Source organism: Bos mutus, chromosome 26 (assembly GCF_027580195.1).
Source record: "Bos mutus isolate GX-2022 chromosome 26, NWIPB_WYAK_1.1, whole genome shotgun sequence".
Taxonomy (NCBI): domain Eukaryota; kingdom Metazoa; phylum Chordata; class Mammalia; order Artiodactyla; family Bovidae; genus Bos; species Bos mutus.
The window spans coordinates 15,908,131-15,931,100 of record NC_091642.1 but is presented as its reverse complement, the minus strand read 5'-3'; the positions used below and the strand labels follow the sequence as shown (position 1 = coordinate 15,931,100).

The 22,970-nt window shown below is 38.2% G+C and overlaps 1 protein-coding gene and 1 pseudogene across 1 annotated transcript in view; both read left to right on the top strand.

The window, feature by feature from the left end:
- The window catches only part of ATRNL1 (attractin like 1), an 807,510-nt gene that overhangs the window by 557,669 nt on the left and 226,871 nt on the right, over window positions 1-22,970 (top strand). The window lies entirely within an intron of this gene.
- Window positions 6,084-6,616, top strand: LOC138985773 (cytochrome b-c1 complex subunit 6, mitochondrial pseudogene; annotated as a pseudogene).

Genomic DNA, 22,970 nt, shown 5'->3' with positions numbered 1-22,970 from the left:
TTCTGAGCTTCACATTCCTCATTTATAAAGCCAGAGGTAAGAAATACCTTGGTGCCTAGCACTCAGAGTCCTCATTGGCTTAAATAAGGTCTGCTACATTTAGATAGCAAACACAACATTGCTAGCTAAACATAAAGTATTCTAGCAGAGATTTACTGTCCAACATTTTCATTTATACATTTTTAATAATGATTTATTGATTATCCTTAATGTACAAGGAACACTGCTAGAGACCAGGGAAATAAAAGTAGATAATATAATACCCAGCCACTTCAAATTCTAGTGGGAAAAACATTGGAATGCATAATAAATATAATACTTGCATTTCAGTCATTGGCTTTAATGTTGATTGCTGAATGTTTCCTAAGAACAAGCAATATTTATATTAGTAAGATATATTATGAAAGTTTAAAAGAAAAGATCTAAAATGAAACAGAATTTAAAAACTAGATATAGATAAAATTATATGTGAAAATTTAGTATATGAAAAAAGTGGCAAATGCATCAGTGGGGAAAAGATAGGCTTCTCAGTAAGTGGCCGTGGGATAACTGAAGAGCTTTATAGAAAAAGGGAAAACAGAATCGGTTCCAAATTGAATAGAATTAAATTCAACAATGACCCAAAAATTTTTAAATGGAAACAAAGAGACCCAACTGTAAAAATGGGCAAGAGATATAAACAGTTCATAGGAAAAGAAATGCAAAGAGCATAGGATATAGAAAACTATGTTCAAATTCACTCATAATTATTAAAGTTAATTAAAATTCATTGAGAATACTTTCACTGTCAATAAGATTGTCAAAAATCTGAAAGGTTAGCAACATATTTGTAGTAGGCAGAATATTAGCCCTCAAAGATGTCTACATCCTAATCCCCAGAACTTTGCATGGGAAAAGGTACTTTGCAGGTGTGATTAGATTAAGTATTGTGAGACCTGGAGAGTATCCTGGATTATCCTGTTAGACTAAGTCTATGATCATAAGTGTATGATCATAATCTCTCATTCTTTACCAATGAAGAGGATGCAGGAGAGTCAGTCCCAGGAGAAGATGTGGTAATCAGGGCAGAGGTCAGACTTCTGTGATCCTTGGCTTTGAAAACGGGAGGGGACCACAAACGAAGGAATGTGGGTTGCCTCTAGCAAGAGGAAACAGACTTCTCCTCTAGAGCCTCTGGAAGGAAAACACTTGCTGACACCTTCATCTTAGCCCAGGGAGAACGATTTTTTGACTTTTGATTTCTAGAACTATTAAGTAATGAATTTGTATTGCTTTAAATCTACTAAATTTGTAGTAATTTGTCACCATAGCAGTAGTCAAATAGTTCAGTTCTCTAAGAGAAAGGTTTTGGAAAGCAGGCACTCTCATATCTTGTTGTGAATGCAAATTGTATAACTGTTATGGAGAAAAATTTAACTGTGTTTACATATACGCTTGGGGCTTCCCTGGTGGCTCAGATGGTAAAGAATGACTGCAGTGCTGAAGACCCAGGTTCAGTCCCCGAGTTGAGAAGATCTACTGGAAAAGGAAATGGCAACCCACTTCAGTACTTTTGCCTAGAAAATCTCATGGACAGAGGAACCTGGTGGCCTGCAGTCCATGGGGTCGCAGAGTTGGACATGACTCACACTTTCACTTTCTTTACATATATGCTTACTCTTAGATCCTGCAGACCATCTCTATCATGGTGAAAAATATGAAAAGGTATGTAGAAGGCTATTGCAGTACTATTTGTAATAGTAAAAAAGACTGACAGCAACTCAAATATCTATCAATAGTAGACTGGTTGAATGAAGAGTGGTCAAATGTTGTATCATGTAGTTATTTTCTTAAATTTCTATATTTTGCTATGGAATGATTTCAGGTATATTGTTAAATGAAAGTGGCAAGGTGGACATTGAAAGTCAAAGTCGCTCAGTCTTCCCTTGGGCTCACCAGGGAAGACTAGGCAACTTCATTGACTTGACTGACATTGAAACTACAAATAAATCTACTTTTATTAATTATATTATTAGATATAATATGTAATTTTATGTTAAATTGTACTATAATATAAAAGCAAGAATCAGTATTGTTAGATATCAAGATTTTTTTAATTATCAAAGATTATAATTGTATAATATTGAGAAGTATAGAACAAAATACAATTATTGGAGGACAGTTACTCTACAATATTGTGTTGGCCTCTGCCACACATCAACACGAATCAGCCACAGGTATACATATGTCCTCTCCCTCCTGAATCCTTCTACCATTTCCCACCCCATCCCACCAGGAGACTAGTAAAACTTTGTGTTCATTTAGTTGGTTATATATTCAATAGACACTTACTGAGCACCTACTCTGTTAAACTTTGTTATCGGCACTGTGATTCAGCAGTTATTAAAACATTCAAAACTCTTGCCCTCACACAACTTACATTCTAGTGGAGATAAAAATGGCAGACAATAAGTAAAAGATAAAAACTGAAAATTAACCATTAAACTTAGCATTGTTGACCATGACAAGAGCAAACACATTCCTATCACCAAGACACTCATAGTCTGCATAGATGGAAAGAGAAATTTCATAACCAAGTGCTATGTAGTGTGATATATCCTACCTACTTTTTAAGAAGCCTTCATAGAGCTTGCATTTTAGTAGGCACTTAATAGATAGTACTAAATGAATGTTTCCTTTATCTGTAAACGGACAAAAAGTATATTAATATTAATGTTGCAGTTATTTTGTACTCAATCATACTATCCAACTTCTGAAATATTTATGTCTATTATGATTACCCTAAGTAGGTAGAGCTTACTGAAGATAGACAAACTTAAATACTATTTGACATATCATTAGATAAGGAAGCATTTTTCTGAAAAGATGCATAAATTACAACTTATCTAGTTATCAAAGAGCACATTTACATTTTATAACCTCAAAATCATTTTAATCATAGATTTTATAACCTTAAAAATAACTTTAATCATAAATTTTAAGTATACTAATAACATTTAATTATGTAAGTGATATGTGTGAATAAGTATTCCGCCACATGTACCATTTAGATATATAACTCAAGATTTTACTGTAAGAAAAAAAAATTCAATTTGTTTTTCTCCTCTGGAGATTTTTTTTAACTACATAGTAGCATTACTTTATTAATGATAATAAAAGGAAAAAATTAAGATATTGAACTAAGAATTATCAAAAACTAGAATAAAATTAGCAATGTTTCTAAAAGTTAATTTGCTTTTTACTTATCCCACTATAAGTACATACATTTGAAAAGCAATAATACATATAAAAGCAAGATATATTATTTATTTCCCCTTCATGGATCACAGCTTTGTCATGGTGAAGGGGGTGCATAACTCAATGAAGCTATGAGCCATGCCATGCAAGGCCTTTCAAGATGGACAGGTCATAATGAAGAGTTCTGACAAAATGTGGTCCACTGGAGGAGGAAATGGCAAACCACTGCAGTATTCTTGCCTGGAGAACCCCAAGAACAGTATGAAAAGAAAAAAGATACGACACCAGAAGATGAGCCCCACAGGTTGGTAGGTGTCCAGTATGCTACTGGGGAAGAACAACGGGTAATTACTAATAGCTCTAGAAAGAATGAAGCGGCTGGGCCAAAGCAGAAATAATACTCAGTTGTGGATGTGTCTGGTGTCTGTGGATGTGTCTGATGCTGTAATGAACAGTATTGCATAGGAACCTGGAATATTAGCTTCATGAATCAAGGTAAATTGAATGTGGTCAAGCAGGAGATGAGAAGATTGAAGATTGGCAACTTAGGAATCAGTGGAAAAAAATGGACCAGAATGGGCAAATTTAATTTAGATGACCATTATATTGTGCCTGATGAACTATGGATGGAGGTTTGTGACACCGTACAGGGGACAGGGATCAAGACCATCCCCATGGAAAAGAAATGCAAAACAGCAAAATGGCTGTCTGGGGAGGCCTTACAAATACCTGTGAAAAGAAGAGAAGTGAAAAGCAAAGGAGAAAAGGAAAGATATAAGCATCTGAATGCAGAGTTCCAAAGAATAACAAGGAGAGAAAGAAAGCCTTCCTCAGCAATCAATACAAAGAAACAGAGGAAAACAACAGAATGGGAAAGACTAGAGATCTCTTCAAGAAAATTAGAGATACCAAGGGAACATTTCACGCAAAGATGGGCTCAATAAAGGACAGAAATGGTATGGACCTAACAGAAGCAGAAGATATTAAGAACAGGTGGCAAGAATACACAGAAGAACTGTACAAAAAAGATCTTCATGGCCCAGATAATCATGATGGTGTGATCACTCACCTAGAGCCAGACATCCTGGAATGTGAAGTCAAGTGAGCCTTAGGAAGCATCACTACGAACAAAGCTAGTGGAGGTGATGGAATTCCAGTTGAACTATTTCAAGTCCTGAAAGATGATGCTGTGAAAGTGCTGCACTCAATATGCCAGCAAATTTGGAAAACTCAGCAGTGGCCACAGGACTGGAAAAGGTCAGTTTTCATTCCAGACCCAAAGAAAGGCAATGCCAAACAATGCTCAAACTACCGCACAATTGCACTCATCTCACACGCTAGTAACGTAATGCTCAAAATTCTCCAAGCCAGGCTTCAGCAATACGTGAACCGTGAACTTCCAGATGTTCAATCTGGTTTTCGAAAAGCAGAGGAACCAGAGATCAAATTGCCAACATCTGCTGGATCATCAAAAAAGCAAGAGAGTTCCAAAAAAACATCTATTTCTGTTTTATTGACTATGCCAAAGCCTTTGACTGTGTGGATCACAATAAACTGTGGAAAATTCTGAAAGAGATGGGAATACCAGACCACCTGACCTACCTCTTGAGAAACCTGTATGCAGGTCAGGAAGCAACAGTTAGAACTGGACATGAAACACCAGACTGGTTCCAAATAAGAAAAGGCGTTACGTCAAGGCTGTATATTCTCACCCTGCTTATTTAACTTATATGCAGAGTACATCATGAGAAACGCTGGGCTGGAAGAAGCACAAGCTGGAATCAAGATTGCCCGAAGAAATATCAATAACCTCAGATATGCAGATGACACCACCCTTATGGCAGAAAGTGAAGAAGAACTAAAAAGCCTCTTGATGAAAGTGAAAGAGGAGAGTGAAAAAGTTGGCTTAAAGCTCAACATTCAGGAAACTAAGATCATGGCATCTGGTCCCATCACTTCATGGTATATAGATTGGGAAACAGTGGAAACAGTGTCAGACTTTATTTTCTTGGGCTCCAAAATCACTGCAGATGGTGATTGCAGCCATGAAATTAAAAGACGCTTACTCCTTGGAAGAAAAGTTATGACCAACCTAGATAGCACATTCAAAAGCAGAGACATTACTTTGCCAACAAAGGTCCATCTAGTCAAGGCTATGGTTTTTCCAGTGGTCATGTATAGATGTGAAAGTTGGACTGTGAAGAAAGCTGAGCGCCAAATAATTGATGCTTTTGAACTGTGGTGTTGGAGAAGACTTTTGAGAGTCCCTTAGACTGCAAGGAGATCCAACCAGTCCATTCTGAAGGAGATCAGTCCTGGGTGTTCATTGGAAGGACTGATGCTGAAGCTCACACTCCAATACTTTGGGCCACCTCCTGCGAAGAGTTGACTCATTGGAAAAGACCCTGATGCTGGGAGGGATTGGGGGCAGGAGGAGAAGGGGACGACAGAGGATGAGATGGCTGGCTGGCATCACCGACTCGATGGACATGAGTTTGAGTGAACTCCAGGAGTTGGTGATGGACAGGGAGGCCTGGCGTGCTGCAATTCATGGGGTCACAAACAGTCGGACATGACTGAGTGACTGAACTGAACTGATATCTACTACTGTGGGTAAGAATCCCCTAGAAGAAATGGATTAGCCCTCCTAGTCAACAAAAGAATCTGAAATGCAGCTCTTGAATGAAACTTCCAAAAAGACAGAATAATCTTGGTTCGTTTTCAAGGCAAACCATTCAACATCTCAGTAATCCAAATCTATGTCCCAGCCACTGATATTGACGAAGCTGAAGTTGACCAGTTCTATGGAGAATTGCAATACCTTTTAGAACTAACATCAGACAAGTCCTTTTTGATCCTGAAGTGGAATAGGTGCCGCTGTTGCTGCTTGTGTTGAGTCCAGGGCCGCAGCCGGACATGGGACTAGAGGACAAGCAAAGGATGCTGACCGGGTCCGGAGATCCCAAGGAGGAGGAAGAGGAGGAGGAGGAATTAGTGGATCCCCTAACAACAGTGAGAGAGCAATGCGAGCAGCTGGAGAAATGTGTAAAGGCTCGGGAGCGGCTCGAGCTCTGTGATGAGCGTGTATCCTCCATGTCACAGACAGAGGAGGACTGCACAGAGGAGCTCTTGGATTTCTTGCATGCAAGGGACCATTGTGTGGCCCACAAACTGTTTAACAGCTTGAAATAAGTGTGCATATTTGTTCACCCCAGCCTTCATCACCTGGGCATTGGGATATTTCCTCAGTTTTGAACATGATGTTTATTTGTGTAACTAAGTTCATGTGAATCTCAAGGATTTTGGCTTAGGCAAGTAATTTCTGTGTAATTATCAGTGATTTCATCTTAATAAAGTCTAGTGATCAGCAAAAAAAGAACTAACATCAAAAAAAAAAAAAAAAAATGTCCTTTTTATCATAGGGGACTGTAATGCAAAAGTGGAAAGTCAAGAGATACCTGGAACAGCAGGCAAATTTGGCTTTTGAGTACAAAATGAAGCAGGTGAAAGGCTAACAGAGTTTTGTCAAGAGAACATGCTGGTCATAGCAAACACCCTTTTCCAACAACCCAAGAGACAGCTCTACACTTGGACATCACCAGATGGTCAATACCGAAAATCAGATTTATTATGTTCTTTGCAGCTGAAGGTGGAGAAGCTCTTACCTGGAGCTGACTGTGGCTCAGATCATGAGCTCCCTACTGCAAAATCACAAAATGTATGGTGATTATTCTTTTCACTTCATTTCCTTTACTAATGAAATCCCACAGAAACAAAATGTTTCCAGAACCTTGCTAAATTGAAAGATCCAGAGAGAGAACTGTTATGTATGAGTTTGGTCAAGGACGAGGGAGAAACCTGGGCAACTCCCTCCTTCCTCTTAATGCCTTGAGATCCTAGATGAGTTAGCTTACCAATGGCTCCATTTCTTCGTCTAGAAAATAGGCATACTAATGCTTGCCTTAATGATGATGTGAGTGTGAAATGAAATAGACAGATGGTGCTTGTTGGTATATTCAGTGGCATATTATCATCAGTAATAAAAAATTTCAGGTTAACTTAATTATCAACCGTTGTATATTTCAATTGTCATAGGTTAAACATAAATATACTATAAAATAAATTGCTTCCCTACCTTTTTAAGTAGAATACATGTAACAGAATCAATTACTTTATGAGAATCTTTTTGTTGTATCAATATAAATAAACTATTTGCATTACAGTTTAAAAATACTTTACACAGTCTTCACAGCAGCCTGCTGAGTTAGCATTTCTACTCTCCCCATCTCAGAAATTTAAAACACGAGCTCAGGTATACCATTTTGGATGTTAGCCCTCATTATTCTGTACTGTTTATGCAGGTGCTGAAGTTTTGAGTAGTTACACTGAAATGTGTCCTGTATTAGGGAGATAGGTATTTTAAATAATTTTTTTGTTGTTCTGACTTAACCTTTATCTTTAAACCGGGATTTCTTGACGTGGCAGTATCAACATGTTGGGCTGGTGATTCTTTTTTTTTTTTTTTTTTTTGAGCACTGTAGGATGTTTAGCAGCATCCATCTGGGGCTTCCAGGTGGCTCTAGTGGTAAAGAACCTGCCTGCCAAAGCAGGAGACATGAGACATGGGTTCGATCCCTGGGTTGGAAAGATCTCCTGGAGATCTGGCAATCCACTCCAGTGCAGAGAAGCTGGGTTGCCTCCAGCCCATAGGGTCGTGTAAAGTTGGACACAACTGAAGTGACTGAGCATGCACACATGCACCTTTCTACCCACTAGGTGCCAGCAGCACCCCTGTTAAAGCTGTGGCAACCAAAAACATCTCCCAGCAGTGTCAAGGGTCCCCTTGGAGGTAACCCGGGGACATTTGTGAGAACAGATGAATGAGAGCAAATGAGAAACAGGGAGAACTACTGCTTTAAACTTTAGCACAGCAAATTAGCCAAGTTCTGATTAATGTGTTTTGCTTTTAGTAGCAAGTAAAGACAATGATTTTTAAGGTATTTTATAATATAATCACTAAATATTTAAGTAAATAGAACTTTATAATTGTGAACCTATGAAATTATTCTGACAAAAATTTACATAAATAAAAATGTGAATTTTAGTCAAAGGGAAATTACATATGTGTGTGTGTATATACATATATATGTATTTCTTTCTTTTTTTTTATTTTTATTTTTTCAGGGATTTCTTTCTATATACCTCATTATATACGATTTACTCAGTTAATGCTTCCACAAAACATAGCTCATTACCCTATACTTCTTACCAAAAATTGCTAAATTTGTACTAAATATATTTGTGTTATTGGTTTTCATTGATTTTTTTTTGACTTTACAAATATGAATTAAATTTGAGGAGGGAAGAAGTTTGTTTATTCATTTTTGCTCTAGTACATGTCATATCATCACAAAGATTTTTTTCTATAAGTGCAAGTAGCCTGTTATACAGAGTGAAGTAATCCAGAAAGAAAACCACCAATACAGTATACTAACGCATATGTATGGAATTTAGAAAGTTGGTAATGATAACCCTATATGCGAGACAGCATAAGAGACACAGATGTATAGAACAGTGTTTTGGACTCTGTGGGAGAGGGCGAGGGTGGGATGATCTGAGAGAATAGCATTGAAACATGTATATTATCATATGTGAAACGAATTGCCAGTCCAGGTTTGATGCATGAGACAGGTGCTCAGGGCTGGTGCGCTTGGATGACCCAGAGGGATGGGATGGGGAGAGAGGTAGGAGGGGGGTTCAGGATGGGAACACATGTAGACCCATGGCTGATTCATGTGAATGTATGGCAAAAACCATTACAATATTGTAAAGTAATTAGCCTCCAATTAAATAAATTTTAAAAATAAATAAAAGATATTGAATATAAAAAAACAGTATAAAGTGAAAAAATATTTTAATATATTAAATTGTTATTGAATTTGTAATTAAATTATTCATAAATAATTTTAACCACTCCTAAGTAATATGTCTAGAAGTCTTTAAAATGTTGAATAAAACAATTCGTAGTATAATTAGATTACTCTGGGAAAGATTGAGGGCAGGAGGAGAAGGGGACGACAGAGGATGAGATGGTTGGATGGCATCATCAACTCAATGGACATGGGTTTGGGTAAACTCTGGGAGTTGGTGATGGACAGAGAGGACTGGCATACTGCAATTCATGGGGTCGCAAAGAGTCGGACATGACTGAGCGACTAAACTGAACTGAATTGATCAGGGTATATCATTTCTTACTATCCTATTATCCTTGAGTAAAATAAAGAAAAATATAAATGTTGGGTTATCATTAGTATAATTAAAGCATTGAGTTTTAAGTACCATTACTTTGAAACAAAACGTGTGTTTAATATATGTAGCATGACAATTTTTTATTGTTGTTGTTCAGTCGCTAAGTCATGTCCTGCTCTTTGTGTCCCCATGGACTGCAGCACACCAGGCTTCCCTGTCTTTCAGTATTTCCAAGTTTACTCAAACTCATGTCCCTAGAGTCAGTGATGCCATCTAACCATCTCATCATCTATCGTCCCCTTCTGCTCTCAATCTTTCCCAGCATGAGGGTCTTTTTCAGTGAGTCGGATTTTTGCATCAGGTAGCCAAAGGACTGGAGCTTCAGCTTCAGCATCAGTTCTTTCAGTGAATATCCAGGGTTGATTTCCTTTAGGATAGACTGGTTTGATCTCCTTGCTGTCCACGGGACTCTCAGGAGTCTTCTCCAACACTACAGTTTGAAATCATCAGTTCTTCGGCGCTCAGTCTTCTTTATGGTCCATCTCTCACATCCTTTCATGACTACTGGAAAAACCATAGCTTTGACTACATGGACCTTTGTCGGCAAAATGATCTCTCTATTTTTAATACACTTTCTGGGTTTGTCATAGCTTTTCTTCCAAGGAGCAAACGTCTTTTAATTTCATTATTGCCGTTACCACCCACAATGATTTTAGAGCTGAAGAAGAAAGATAAAATCTTTCACTGTTTCTACTTTTTCCCCGTCGATTTGCCATTAAGTGATGGGACTGGATACCATGACCTTAGTTTTTGGAATGTTGAGTTTTAAGCCAGCGTTTTCACTTCCCTCTTTCACCTTCATCAAGAGGCTCTTAAGTTCCTCTTCACTTTCTGCCATTAAAGTGGTATCATCTGCATATCTGAGATTGTTGATGTTTCTCCTGGCAATCTTGATTCCAGCCTGTGCTTCATCCAGCCTGGCATTTTGCATGATGTTCTCTGCACAGAAATTAAATAAGCAGGGTGGCAGTATACAACCTTGACATACTCCTTTCCCAGTTTTGAACCAGTCCATTGTTCCATGTACGGTTCTAACTGTTGCTTCTTGACCTGCATACAGGTTTCTCAGGAGACAGATAAGGTATTCTGGTATTCTCATCTCTTTAAGACTTTTCCACAGGTTGTTGTGATCCACACAGTCAAAGGCTTTAGCATGGTCAATGAAGCAGAAGTAGATGTTTTGCTAGAATTCTCTTGCTTTCTCTGTGATCTGATGAATGTTGGCAATTTGATCTCTGGCTCCTCTGCCTTTTCTAAATCCAGCTTGTATATCTGGAAGTTCTTGGTTTACATACTATTGAAGGCACCTTGAAGGATTTTGAGCATTACTCTGCTAAAATGTGAAATGAGCACAATTGTCCAGTAGTTTGAACATTCTTTGGCATTGCCTTTCTTTGGGATTAACTGTGAGTAAAGGAAAGGCTTCCCTGGTGGCTCAAACAGTAAAGAATCCACCTGCAATGCAGGAGACCTGGGTTTGATCCCTGGGTCTGGAAGATCCCCTGGAGAAGGGCATGCATGGCAAGCCACTCCAGTATTCTTGCCTGGAGAATCCCATGGACAGAGGAGCCTGGCAGACTACAGTTCACAGGGTCGCACAGAGTTGGACACAACTGAAGCAACTTAGCACACAGGCACAGATTACAAAAACAGAAAGAAAATAGTGGCCAAACTTTTGTTCTACTTGTCTGAAATGTTATCAAGTAGTAAGTAATGCCAGCAGTACATGAAAATGACCAGTAATTCAAGAATAGATTGGACACAGTAGAGTTTGTTGTATTTTTAACTACAGAAGATTGGTCAATAACTGTACTCAATTTGCCGTTGTTTCCCCGTGGAAAGCTCAGTTTGTTAGCTTTAGGAAAGGCTCAGTCAATGGATTCTTTTTTACTAAGAGAAATGATCCACGGGAAGTCCCCAGAGGAGTAAAGTCATGAGAAAACGCAGGCAGCCTTTCATGCTGAACGGCACAACCAGGAAAGTAAGTAAGACTCTGACCTATTTGAGGTAGCTTTTCAAAGACTGTGCGGTTGGAGCTCTTTTTAAAAAAATCAATTCACATTATCAAAAGAAAACTGGAAATGATCGTAAAAAGCTGTTTTTATTAGAAAAACTTTTCTTCTATTATAATAATACAGTATTTGAAGTGCTTGAAATTGGCCTCAAATAATATTAACATGTATTAAGGAAGACAATAATTACCTTTGTAAGTTTGTCTCTTTGTAGATATCCTTTGTTGTTTCCTAGTAGAACAGTCTGAGAGGTGGGAAAAGCACACATACTTGGATGAGACGAGCAAAATCCCTTATTTATTAATAGTTTGTGACCTGATTTCAAAAGAAGGTTGCAGCACCTCATGATCCATACCTGTGTTAATAAGACACAAAAGCCATAAATAATTTCCCCCCATTATATATTGCTTACAATTAAAGTCCCCATTTGGGCAAATGATATTGAAGAGCAATGTCCTTATTGACAGCATTAGGATTTTTTCCCCATTATTATATTCTCCCCTATTTCCAAAAGAGGATTGAGGTGATTCACAGTGAACAGGACAGACAGAAGCACAGTGTTTGTGGTTGATGGTGGTTGTTCGTGTGATTTGTTTATTTTTAGTAAATAGTGATTCATTAGAATAAGCTTTGGAGTCAAACAAGCTTGGTTATAAATTCCAGCTTTTTCTCTTGTTTGTCTTGGGTAGGTTAATTCAATTCTTTGAACTTCATTTCCTTCAACAAAAGAGGTGCATTAATGACTACCTAAGGATTGTTTCAGCAACTCTGGGAGATAACGAAGGATAGGAAAGCATGGTGTGCTGCATGCAGTCCATGGGGTCGCAAAGAGTCGGACACAGCTTAGCCACTGAACAGCAACAAGGATTGTTGCAAATATTAAATGAACTAAGACAGGTGAAATATATAGTATAATGCCTGGATCAAAATGGGGCTCACTCATGAACATGTCTTTCCCTTGACTTTCCCTTCCCTAAGAATAGAAGTTTCAAGGAAGCTTGCCCAGAAGGACTTTTTTCTTCCTCTTTTATCAAAGCATTTTTTAATTTGACATATACAGTGTTGTGTTAGCTTCAGGTGCACGGCACAGCAATTCAGACAGATATATATATAGATATATATTCCTTTTCAAATACTTTTAATTATTTGTATTTAATACTTAAATAATTAATAATTAAAAGTATTAATTCTTTAATACTTTTAATTATTTTTATTATTTTTTAAGAATCCAAGATCACAATAATGAAAGAATATCCAAGTTACATATGGAAGAAATTGTCCCTTGGCAGCGTTCAGTTACTCATCAGACTTTTTTTTTTTTTAACGTCTACTCTGTATAATACACCTAGGTATGAACCATTGAGGACAGCATGTAGAGCTGTTGAAATGCCCCAGTCCTGACAGGAAGGACCTTCATGCTCCTTGGAAAAAGGAATGAAAAGAAACCTCAATTTTCTTCTTGCTTCCTGTCTTGAAAACTCTGAGTAGATGTGTCATTAAGCCTGGGAGCTATATTCCTCCTGACTCAGACTGCAGTGATATGACCTGTTCAATTTGGCAGATTAACCAGGATTTGTATGACCTCATCCATGATGGTTGGAAATGTATAGAGGAGACAGATTTATTGAATGTATAAAATCTAGTAGTTCCTAAGTAATAATGAAAAGTTCAATATTAAGGTTTCATTGATAAGATGGTCACTTAATATGAGAAGAATCAATGTACCGGTATGCTGCTGCTACTGCTGCTAAGTCGCTTCAGTCATGTCCGACTTTGTGAGACCCCATAGACGGCAGCCCACCAGGCTCCCTCATCCCTGGGATTCTCCAGGCAAGAACACTGGAGTGGGTTGCCATTTCCTTCTCCAATGCATGAAAGTGAAAAGGGAAAGTGAAGTCGCTCAGTCGTGTCTGACTCTTGGGGACCCCGTGGACTGCAGCCTTCCAGGCTCCTCCATACATGGGATTTTCCAGGCAAGAGTACTGGAGTGGGGTGCCATTGCCTTCTCCGATGTACTGGTATAGAACTCGATAACTGAAAAAAAAAATCAAGACTTAAGGAATTGATACCTCTATGTAATTTCTCTTGATTATACCATGAGTTGGAGAGAAAGGGTACATTACATCCCATCTAAAGCCTCTCAAAAAATGCTATATAAATACTCTATAAAAGTACAATAATTAAAATTTGCTCTATACTTAAATAAAAACAATAATATTTTATATTGACAAATTCTAACTATGGACAAGAATTAACTACAAATAGTTAAAGGTGAAAATATTCTCTAACAGGTTTCCTTTTTCATTTCTTTAATGGCTTAGAAAATGACAGATTATAATTTTTAAATTGTGCTTAAATATCTTTACCTACTTTTGTTTAAATTATTGAACTATCAACTTAAAAATCAGGTCTGTAGAAACACTAATACTTAAAATATAAAAATGTTATATTAAAATATACTCTCTGCTTCTTTTCACAGCATAGGTATAATATGAATAACATCTGAAATTGTGAAAGTTTAAATGAATAATCCATACAGGTTATCATAAGAATTACAATGCAATAAAAATAATGTACTGAAGTTCTTTTTTTTTTAAGTTGGGGTATAGTTGCTTTACAATGTTGTGTTAGTTTCTGCTACACAATGAAGTGAATCGACTGTATGTGTATCCCTCCCGCTTGGACCTCCTTTCACACATCCCCCACCCCGCCCGTCAAGGTCGCCTCGGAGCACTGGCCTGAGCTCCCTGCAGGCTCCCACTAGCTATCTCTTTTGCACGTAGTTGTGTATATATGTGAAATTCTTATCAATAAGGTTTTCTTACGTTTCACATAAACATTTTAATCCTATTACTGTATATAATTTGTATCAAAGGTTAGGAGTTATTAATATATTTACTAATGCATTTATTTATCACTCAAGAATAGTTATTGAGGAACTATCATAGGTCTAGCATTTTGCTAAGACTTTATATGAAAAGATTAATGAAACTTAGGCCTTGGCCCTGAGGCCCTAAGAGTCTGTTGAGGGAGAGACAAGAAGCTTGACTTGTAAAATAACAATAAAAGGTACATATTCTCTAGGAACAGAGATAAAAGAGGAACAGATAGGATCAGAGAGGAAGTGGAGTAATTGTTTCAATAAAGGGGCAATATTTGAGCAGGATCTTGGTGGAGGGGGAGAGGGGGCAAGTAAGTGTTCCCCTAAAGAAGAGAGGGCCTTCCCAAAACCTGGTCAAGAGAGAGCACAGTATGGTTGGCCAAGCAGCAACATGGTCCAAGAGAAATGGTGAGAGCCAAAGGAGAAGAGCAGTGGATGGTCACAGAGTCTGAATTCTGTAGGTCCCGGAGAACTGGAGAAGATTTTAACGCACAATACATCTGTATTCTGGATAAATCCTCCTGGTGGTATTATGGGAAATAAATTAGAAGAAAAAGATTGAAGACAGAGAAAGATATTAGAAAGCTACTAAGTCAGAAAAGAAATAGGAATACATGCTTGCTAAGTCGATTCAGTCGTGTCCAACTCTTTGCGACTCCATGGACTGTAGCCAGCCAGGCTCCTCTGTCCATGGGATTCTCCAGGCAAGATTACTGCAGTGGGTTGCCATTTCCTCCTCCGGGGTATCTTCCCAACCCAGAGATCAAACCAGTGTTTCTTATGTCTCTCTTGCATTGGCAGGCAGACTCTTTACCACTAGTGCCACTTGGAAAGCCAAGAGTTAAATAAGGCTATTCAGTTCATTCATTTATTTAACAAATATCTGATTTCCCACTGTATATCAGGTACTGTTCTAGGCACTAGAGATTCAGCATTGAAAAAAACACACAAAATTCCTATGCATGAAAAGTTTCAGGCATCCTTTCCCAACTGAGTTGCTCATCCAGGACAAGCGTGATTTCTAAGTAAACCTTTGTTTTGTGTTGTGGGTTTAATAAATTGAGAAAGTGTGTGCATGTTTGGTGTATGTGTTATATGTATATGTAGATAGATAATATATGCATGCATATATACACATCCATATATGTATATATACATGTATACATAAGTATGTATATTTTAAAAATCTTGTATAGCATGAAGATACTTTTAGAAAATATTGCATTAAATATTGTTTTAACAGGTATTAAATGCCTGTTATATAACATTCGTACTCAAAATTCAGGGCTTCCCTGGTGGCTCAGATGGTAAAGAATCTGCCTGCAATGCAGGAGACCTGGGTTTGATTCCTGGGTCAGGAAGATCCCCTGTAAAAGGGAATGGCCACCCACTCCAGTATTCTTGCCTGGAGAATTCCATGGACAGAGGAACCTGGCAGGCTCCATGGGTTCGCAAAGAGTCGAACAATGCTGAGCGACTAACATTAAAACTTTTCACTCAAAAGGTACTAAAGAAGATATAGCGAAAATGAAATTTAAACCACTCTTCCACTTTGACTATAATTTAACTCTTCAACCTCTGATGTGCAGTTAGTCTTTTTTCAACCTTTAGCTCTTTCAGCAGTCTTACAGTGAATATTCTTGTCCATCTCTTCTTATTAACTTCCCCCCACTTACCCCAGCCTGGATCCTAAAGCATCATCCAATTCTTTCGTTCCCTTGTTTTATTGTCAGTCCCTACTCCAACCCCACAGTAGCATGTTAGCTCCAAAAGGCAGAGGTGTTTCTTTGATTTTTTCTCTTTTGTACTCTTGTTGTTTCTGTTCAGTTGCTAAGTTCTGTCTGACTCTTTGTGATCCCATAAACTGTAGCACATCAGGCTCCTCTGTCCTCCTCCACTATATCCCAGAGTTTGCTCAAATTCATGTCTTTTGAGACGGTGATGCTATCTAATCATTTCATCCTCTGGTGGGTCTTTGCCCGTGAGTTGGCTCTTCACATCACGTGGTCAGAGTATTGCGCTTCAGCTTCAGCATCAGTCCTTCCAATGAATATTCAGGGTTGATTTCCTCTAAGGTTGACTTGACTGGTTTGAGCAACAAAGATTCATTTCTGCAACAAAGCAAAAAATCTCCTGCAACAGCAAGGAGAGATGCTGTTTTGCTAGCTCAATTTAATCTTTGTTGCAGAAATGAATTTTGTACATGTATGACTATGTCTAGGAAGATATGGTAGAAGTAGAATTACTAGTTTAAGAGGACCGTGCATTTATAATTTGACAAATATTGCCAAAGTGACCTTCATAGAGCAAGATATCTTAACCTTGGTGCTATAGTCATTTTCAACCTGATAATTCTTTACTCTGGAGTACTGTGTGCTGTACACTGTCTATCAATATCACTGTCCTCTAACCACTCAGTTCAGTTCAGTCGCTCAGTCGTGTCTGCCTGTTTGCAACCCCATGAATCGCAGCACACCAGGCCTTCCTGTCCATCACCAACTGCTGGAGTTCACACAAACTCATGCCCATTGAGTTGGTGATGCCATCCAGGCATCTTATCCTCTGTCATCCCCTTCCATCCTGCCCCCAATCCCTCCCAGCTTCAGGGTCTTTTCCAGTGAGTCAACTCTTCGCATGAGGTGGCCAAAGTATTGGAGTTTCAGCTTTAGCATCAGTCCTTCCAATGAGCACCCAGCACTGATCTCCTTTAGGATGGACTGGTTGGATCTCCTTGTAGTCCAAGGGACTCTCAAGAGTCTTCTCTAACACCACAGTTCCAGAGCATCAATTCTTTGGTGCTCAGCTTTCTTCACAGTCCAACTCTCACATCCATACATGACCACTGGAAAAACCATAGCCTTGACTAGACGGAGCTTTGTTGGCAAAGTAATGTCTCTGCTTTTGAATGTGCTATCTAGGTTGGTCATAACTGTCCTTCCAAGGAGTAAGCGTCTTTTAATTTCATGGCTGCAGTGACCATCTGCAGTGATTTTGGAGCCCCCAAAAATAAAGTCTGACACAGTTTCCACTGTTTCCCCATCTATTTGCCATGAAGTCATGGGACCGGATGCCATGATCTTAGTTTTCTGAATGTTGAGCTTTAAGCCAACTTTTTCACTCTCCTCTTTCACTTTCATCAATAGGCTTTTTAGTTCTTCTTCACTTTCTGCCATAAGGGTGGTGTCATCTGCATATCTGAGGTTATTGATATTTCTCCCGGCAATCTTGATTCCAGCTTGTGCTTCTTCCAGCCCAGCGTTTCTCATGATGTACTCTGCATATAAGTTAAATAAGCAGGGTGACAATATACAGCCTTGATGTACTCCCTTTCCTATTTGGAACCAGTCTGTTGTTCCATGTTAAGTTCTAACTGTTTCTTCCTGACCTGCGTACAGGTTTCTCAAGAGGCAGGTCAGGTGGTCTGGTATTCCCATCTGTTTCAGAATTTTCCACAGTTTATTGTGATCCACACAGTCAAAGGCTTTGGCATAGTCAATAAAGCAGAAATAGATGTTTTTCTGGAACTCGCTTGCTTTTTCCATGATCCAGTGGATGTTGGCAATTTGATCTCTGGTTCCTCTTCCTTTTCTAAAACCAGCTTGAATAGCTGGAAATTCATGGTTCACGTACTGCTGAAGCCTGGCTTGGAGAATTTTGAGCATTACGTTACTAGCGTGTGAGATGAGTGCAACTGTGCGGTAGTTTGAGCATTCTTTTGCATTGCCTTTCTTTGGGATTGGAATGAAAACTTATTCCCATGTGATAACAAATTGTAATGTCTCCAGACTTCACAAGTGTTCCCTTGTTAAGAAATACTTCTACAGATGTTATGCTATCTTAGATTCCCACCCAAATCATGACAGTTCCTGTTTGCCACAACCTTGTCAATACTCTATCAAGTTTTAGCAAACATTTTGCTGTTGGAAATCTGATGATGGAAACTATTATCTCATGGTTTTAATTTACATATGAAGTCATATATAAATTTTATTAAAAGCATTTTAATACAACTTTGGTATGATGAATCCCTGTCATTGTACTCTGTAGGGATGAAGCTAAGGTTGTTTTTCCATTGTAGAGGTAAAGGGATAAAGTGACTGTATGAAATCTGGAATCATCTGGAAAAAAATGCTATGTGCCTTTGTTAAAATATCTAGGTTTTACAAATCCTTTCTTACCTGCATACTGTTACGACTTCACGGACTGAATCTTCTCTGTAGATTTGTAGTACACTTGTCCTAACTGAGCAAGTCTCTGATAGACTCGTTCATCCATTTGATTCATTTGAGAGTAGGTCTTAATTAATGAACAAATTTTGAATTCAAAAGACTTAGATTTAAATGCAGGTCTTCCTAATTGCTTGTTGTGCTTCCCTGGGGAAGTCACATAAACTCTGAACTGCAATTTACTCACATAAAATTGGTGGACAATAACATTTGCTCTCTTTACATCACTGAGTTATTGTAAGAATTCAGTTTTCAAAGTGTGAAGCCTTTCACAGTTGCAAGAGCTTCAGTTCAGTTCAGTTGCTCAGTTGTGTCCAACTCTTTGCGACCCTATGAGTCTCAGCATGCCAGGCCTCCCTGTCCATCACCAACTCCCGGAATTTACCCAGACTCATGTCCATTGAGTCAGTGATGCCATCCAGCCATCTCATCCTCTGTCGTCCCCTTCTCCTCCTGCCCCCAATCCCTCCCAGCATCAGGGTCTTTTCCAATGAGTCAACTCTTTGCATGAGGTGGCCAAAGTATTGGAGTTTCAGCTTTAGCATCAGTCCTTCCAATGAACACCCAGCACTGATCTCCTTTAGGATGGACTGGTTGGATCTCCTTGCAGGCCAAGGGACTCTCAGGAGTCTTCTCCAACACCACACTTTAAAAGCATCAATTCTTTGGCGCTCAGCTTTCTTCACGGTCCAACTCTCACATCCATACATGACCACTGGAAAAACCATAGCCTTGACTAGATGGACTTTTGTTGGCAAAGCAATGTCTCTGCTTTTGAATATGCTATCTAGGTTGGTCATAACTTTCCTTCCAAGGAGTAAGCGTCTTTTAATTTCATGGCTGCAATCACCATCTGCAATGATTTTGGAGCCCCCAAAAATACAGTCTGCCACTGTTTGCACTGTTTCCCCATCTATTTCCCATGAAGTGATAGGACCAGGTGCCTTCATCTTAGTTTTCTGAATGCAAGAGCTTAGGATAATTATATGAAGGTTTTATGACCACTGCTTTATCTTATGACTCATAGTGTCCCAAGAGTTTATCTCTTCTCAGTACTTTAGTAATCCCTTCAAACTATTCTCATTTATTTATTCAACATTGACGTTTTGTACCCTTACTGTACCTTTCCTCTAACTCTGTAATCTTTAAATCATTGCAATACAGTTTTCCTGCTAACTGAGCAAATATCTTGTAGACTCATTCATTCATTCATTCATTCAATATTTTGATACATTAAACACGATTATCTTTCCCTAAACTGGCTTTCCTTTCCAACAGCTCTGCTTTTATTTATGCCATTGTTAATCTAGCCTTGAGAGTAGGAGCTTTGCAGTCGTCTACCTTGCTTGTACCCCCTGTCCTGTAGCTCCTGTGTACCTTGACCAAACTTAGATAGAGTACCACCTTTTTCAGGCTTCCCTGGTGTCTTAGTGGTGAAGAATCCTCCTGCCAATTCAGGAGATGTGGGTTTGATCCCTGGTTTGGGAAGATCGCCTGGAGAAGGAAATGGCTTCCTGCTCCAGAATGCCTGGGAAATCCCATGGACGTAGGAGCCCAGCAGGTATGGTCCATGGAGTCACAAAAAGAGTTGGACCTGACATAGTGACTAAAAACAACAAAAACGAAAAGCTACCTTTTCCAGTTCCTTCCCTCTAACTGTAAATTCCTGTTGGCTGCCACCTTAAATCCAAAGTATTTCTGTTAACATTAGTCATTACCCCCACCAATTCCGTCTTCTAACTACTTTTCCTTTCTTTGTGCCAAGCTCATTCCTGCCTCTGTGGGGTTTTGTTCATAATATTCTCTGCCCTAGAATTTTCTCTGTTCTTTCACCTATCAACCAGCACCATCTTTCAAGACCTATGTCATTCCCACTGCTCTATGTTCTCCGTTTCTCTATAGTTCAGCTTATCTGATCTCTTTATCTCTTAATTCATTCTTCTTGGCCAGTTTCCCTTAATGTTTCATAGAGGATTTGAGCCCTGGCTGCACATCAGAATCACCTCAGGAAGGTTCTGTTAGTTATTGTGATACCTAATCCATCCCCAGGACCACTCTTTTAGACTCTAGTTCTGGATGGAGCTTAGTGATTCTAGTTTTGACACAGTGGTTTGAACATTCTCATGGATATATTAAGCACTTCATTTTTCTTTGCTAACCAAGGATTTATAAGTATCTTGGTGTTGAGAACGATAACTTCTTATGGTCAATAATTGATCATTTGACTGATAGTTTGAATATTCTTTTCCTTAATCATTTTTATTTTCTTATTTATTTTCTTTCTCATTTCATATTTATTTTCTGCAAGCCTTTTATTTTTTTTGCATCCTACCTCTCCCAATTTCTAGCTCCATGACTTAGTTTAAATTACCTATTCTCTGTTAGCTTTATATATCTCCATAGGTATAATGAGAATGATAACATCTATATTTGTAAATATGATGAGAGGTAGAACTGAGATGTATAAATCATCTATCACAGCTAAACAGCTGATAAATAGTGAATGCTTCTATTAATATTAATATTATATATCCTCTCTGCTCTTCTGGAGATGCTGGGATCCCCGTTTCCTTCTTGCTTTAGGAGTCATTAGTTTCTGACATGGTAGATTTGCTTGGAATTAAGAAGACTGAAGATCTAGGCCCTATCATATCACTGCAGTTTTTATATCTTTTAAATCTGATTACATTTTCTTATTTCAAGAAGCAAATGAGTGTCCCATTTCTGACCATCCATTCATTGACTATTCCCTTGCTATAAGAGAATATGCAACATTATAGATTTTTCTTGCCAGCAGCAATTCTAAGCCATGAATATTGTAAATTTACGCATCCTAGTCTCTTCTCCTGACAATGTCAAGTGGCTGTTTCTTCCCTCTAACTGCACTTCAAAAGACTTTTATTTGTTAATTTAGCTCACTTTTATTTTACAGTTTATAGGTATTCCATTTAATTTTTAAATCAAGAGAATAATAATTTATTCTATTAAATTTAGACCCATAGTATTTATCATATTCTTGTGAGAATTGCAAGAAAATATAAAGTACTTTGTTTCCCACAGGGGAAAAAAAGTTGCTACTTAAATTACATTTGCTAATTAAGTTCTATCTTAAATGAGTTGTTTTCATATTTTTCATTGCTTACTGATGAAAAAATGGAAATCTTATTTTTAAATACAAAGTGTAGACATATGGCAGAGTGATATTAGTTAGTGACTTTTCTCTGATAATTTAGGGGAAAATAATAACAAAGGAATTAACCAAAGATAGGAGAAAATGCTCAGAGCAACTAAATGAAGGATATCACTTCTTCAACCATGGATATTTACACTGGTTTTTCAGGTTCAAAGTTGAAGTAATATATGGAGGCCATCTGCTTCTACACTAGAGCTAGAAACTGTACAGGTGACTTTGGAGTGCCTGTTACTCGATGCTGGGCTAGTCACATAAAAAGCAAAACCTAAAGAAACAGCACCACTAAACAGTGCACATTTTCAGTTCCCAAAATATTTGTAGCTGAAATTTACACAGATGTCAGCAACACTGAGGGCTCAGAATTAAAATGAAAGTGCTTGAAAAATTTTGTGAATGACCCTTCTTACAGTAGATTTACGGTGTTAGACAAATGTATGTTTGATTCTCATCTCCTCTGTTACATGAATATATTGGTACTCACGTCATCAGATTGCTGGAAGGATTGAATTAGCATGAGGCCAGCCACATAGTTGCTCACTATGGTGATGGAACATGCTGTTTTGAGAAGATGCTATGGTGAGGAGTAGCCCCGACTGCAGTCATTCTCAAGAGGTTTCATTATTTTACTTGTGTGTTATTGTGGGCTTCGAGTGAGATTCAAGAGAGAAAAAAAAGTGTTCCTTGGTTAGATCAGTCTTGTATATCGCCGACTTCAAAGTTAGCCACATCCGGTTTTATATTCCAGATCTATCACCTGATAACTGGCTGATTGGGGCCAAATTACTTAAACTTCTCTGAACTCAGTTTCCTTATTAATAAAATAAAAATAAATAGTGGCCTTATAGGATGGTCCTGAGGATTTAAGGAGACTATCCACATAAACGGCTTTCCAGTGCCTGATACAAATTATTAGATTCAATGAGTAGTTGCTCTTATTACTCATATTCTTGCTACTAAATACAGTGTCTGCATGTCTTTAAACAATATGAAAAAGTCAAACACCTATTGCCCAGAGTGGATTGACTTTGAAACTAATGAATGTTAAGCCTAAAGGCTCCTTATTTGCACAGGCCTCTTCCAAAGATTCATGCTTACTGCTGTCTTCTCAATTT